This window comes from Tupaia chinensis, unplaced genomic scaffold, assembly GCF_000334495.1.
Source record: "Tupaia chinensis unplaced genomic scaffold, TupChi_1.0 Scaffold000081_1, whole genome shotgun sequence".
NCBI lineage: Eukaryota > Metazoa > Chordata > Mammalia > Scandentia > Tupaiidae > Tupaia > Tupaia belangeri.
This window is the reverse complement of record NW_006159542.1, coordinates 4,578,161-4,581,656: the sequence shown is the minus strand read 5'-3', so window position 1 is coordinate 4,581,656 and position 3,496 is coordinate 4,578,161. Positions and strand designations below refer to the sequence as shown.

At 48.4% G+C, this 3,496-nt stretch overlaps 1 protein-coding gene across 3 annotated transcripts in view; it reads right to left on the bottom strand.

Annotated features, from left to right (window-relative positions):
• Nucleotides 1-3,496, bottom strand: part of RGS3 (regulator of G protein signaling 3) — a 158,657-nt gene that overhangs the window by 51,109 nt on the left and 104,052 nt on the right. The gene's annotated exons all lie outside the window — the stretch shown is intronic.

The window sequence follows — 3,496 nt, the reverse complement described above, 5'->3', positions numbered from 1 at the left end:
CTGAAAAATTCACCAGCAACTTCGGGGGAACGAGGCTGAAGGAGACTTTTGACCACACTGGAAACTAAAATATTGATTACCACTTCCACTTGAAAATTAGCCTGATGCCACAGGCTGTAGTTGGCAATGTTAGAGAAAGCATGTATGCACACATAAGAGCATGTATGCATACATGTGAAGTTCAAATGATAGTCCAGTATGTGTTCAACCACCTGAGCAGAAAGAAAGGAAGGATGGATGGGGAAGATCCGGGGTTGGAGAGCTCCCTGGCTGGAGGAGGTGGGGAGAAGGTAGGAGTGTACACATAGTTTGGTGTCCACGGTGAGGACTTCTTCCTGAATAAGACATACAAGTATACGTATGTGTCACAAGTACATGATGAATATTAACCAGGTACAACATTTGCATATGTCCACACACATAGTTTCGATGTGAAGACTAAAGTGTCTGTTCTCTTTCTTTCTTTATCCAGTTATCAGAAGCCTGACCTGAGGTTTGCTCTGTGCCCATTCTCCCCTCTGGGATCCCTCACAGAACTCTTCCAATGGACCGATCACAGACACATCAAGTGATTATGATGAAAAACTGGAACCAATTCTTGCCCTGGCTCAGGATCTCCACCTCTGAAACAAGGAGGACTGAGTTGGACAACCCAGCTCAATTCCACAGCATCTACTGAGCACCTACTGTGGAACAGGCAGGAACAGCCTCACAGGCAAATAAAGAACGACCGCCACTTGCTTCCAAGCTGCTCACAGCCTTGGAGGTGAGATATAGCTGCCTAACAACCTGCGCTAAGGATGAACAAAATACTATGGGAATGCCAACAAGGAAGTGAGGACTTTAGATGCCAGCCTGAAGGTGTCTCAGAGAAGATCTTGAGTCTGGCATGGACAGCAAATTAGGACAGGCAACGTCAGGCAGAAAGAACACCCTAAACACGAATGAGCACAGTGAGTCCAGAGAAGAGAAAAATACCTAGCTTCTGACTGGGAATGTAGTGTAACCAGGGAGAGCCTAGAAAGCCCAGCTGAGGCCTAGGCTTTTCTGTGCTCACTGGAAAGAGAGAGAGACCAAGAGAGAGGGAAAGTGAGAAATCACCCCCCAGAAAGGATGGCCATACCACAATCTCTTCTCTTTTATGTCTCCTGGGATTTGGGGCACACACATAAACGTGCCCAGCATGAGTTTCAAGCTACCAGTTTCATGTCACCTCCCAGAATCCCAATCTGGGATTCAAACCACAGTCAACCATGTGGGAGTCTAGTGATGTAACCGCTACGCCATCTGCTGGCCCCAGAGGGCTGGGCTTTATTTTGAAGATAGTGTCCCCCTCTCTGACCCTGGTCTTTAAGCTGTCCAGCTCCGTGGCCCCACCCAAAGTGGATGGTCTCTGGGTGCAGGAAAGCAGCAGAGCAGGATAAGGAAAAGCAAGTGCTCTGGAGCTAGACTGCCCCAGGTTCTAATCCTAGCCGGCCCACTGGCTGTGTGACCTTGGGCAAGTTTCTTCACTGCTCTAAGACTCAGTGTCTTCCTCTTTAAGTTGGGATAATGAGAGTAACTGTATAACTGGGATCGCAGACCTCGAAAGGCCGTAGTGAGAATTAGACGAGCCCGTGTAGGTCAAAAGCTTGGCTCTATGCCTGGCTCATCGTATAAGAGCTCATCAAATTACCTAGTGTTGTCATTCTACCCTTAAACCAAAACTCTGGGAATAATTTGGAGGTTGGCAGATAGCCCTACTAAGAGAAAGGCTTAAGGGAAGAGAAGGTCAAGGCAGGAGGGAGGGTAGGGTTGGCTGTCTTCGTAAGCAGCTAAAAATGAATAGCAAGAGGGCTGAGACCAAGAGCAAGACTGCGAAAGAAGCAGCATCTCCATGGTGCATCCAGCAGGGAAGCAGGGAGAGAAGACAAAAGAAGAGAACTGGGGGCCACCTGGAAAACAGCTGAGCTTCTTAGGGAAATGAGTCTGCTTCTCGAGAGGGATATCTGAGCTCTCTGAGATCCCATCCTTTTGATTCCAAGTTACTTGGGGCTGAGATGCGAAACCAGTGAATTAGCAAAACCTGGGCACAAAACCTGGTGGCATCAGCAGAAGCAGGCTGTCTCCCTACCACCAACTAGGCTCAAATCAAAGGCCTTCTTCTAGAACTTACACTCCGTCCACGCAGGCCGGAGCCTGAGGCTATCCCTTTCTGTCTTTGGTTAGCATTTCACTGCTGCCGGTACCCCCGAGTGTGTCTGCTGACCCCCACGAATGTCGAATTCAGAGGCATAACCTAACCAATCCTGGTCCTCTGGGCCTGTCTTGAGGATCTCAACCTTCACTTACATATCAGACTTTTATTAAACCTTGTACAAGGCTATCTTTTTCAGCCCGTACCACCCCCAGGAAAATGAGTTCTGGAAGCTCATTATCTGCTGGATGGAGAATAAGATATCTCATTTTTAGGACAAAACCACTTGAGGAGTTACACCTTCTCATATGCCAGATACCTCCCTCTTGCCTCTTCCTGAAGGAAAGGGTTGATTTCTCTTACTTCTATCCCTGAAAAGCAAACTTTGGCATCTGGAAAGATCAATGGATTGGGCTGAAAGGCCTTTAGTTGAGGACTAGCTCAGCTGTGTGGCCTAGGATAAATCATGTCACTTTGGGGGAACTTGATCTCACTTGGCTTTTTCTTCCATAAAAGGAGGCTGCTGGGAGGCTTAGGGGAGATAACAGTAGGGGACCCCAGTTGCCATCTCCAGAGCCAGCACTCTCACTACAAAGCCCTCACTGGAGAAACCCCCTCACAATACAGTGATATCCACACCCCCACTCTGCAGAACCCTCTTGGTGTCTTGGTGCCTTGTGTGACGAAGGAGGGCTCTGGTGGTAGAAGTTATAAAAAAAATTTAAAAATTAAATAAAGAATTAAAAATGAGACATACACGAATCAATGTCATTATTTCCAAAAGGTGCCTGTTGAACCGATTCCAAGAGGGCTAAAAGGCCCCGCCAGCAGACAGCCAGGCACGATGACTTACAGGAGAGATGAGAGTTTCAAAAACCCCAGAGTCCCGAGACATAACAAAGCACGTGAATGGGCTCAAAGGGTGTATGGGGAACCGAAAGGATCACTTTGTATTCAAATCGCACAGATGGCCTTCTCAACAATCAATGCTTGTGCTCCCATCCTCCCAGCTGCTGGGCCAAGACACCAAACCAAGACAATTGGCCCATCAGGAAAGAGGCCATTGTGTGCTTCTTAGTGTGATTCATGTGACGGGAGGGGCTCGGTCACGCTTCCCGTGATTATAGCTCTTGAGTGCAATTTCGATAGTTTGTTCATCATCCCGGACCACGGAGGGACTGGATGCTGACGAGCCGTGGCCACCAGGTGACGTCTCATCTTCTCCAGCTCGTGGAGCCGAATTACTTGTCCCATTGATTAGTGAGGCAGAGCACGATGGTGGCTGAGGTTCATCACAGTCACTGGGCAGACCAGCCCAGG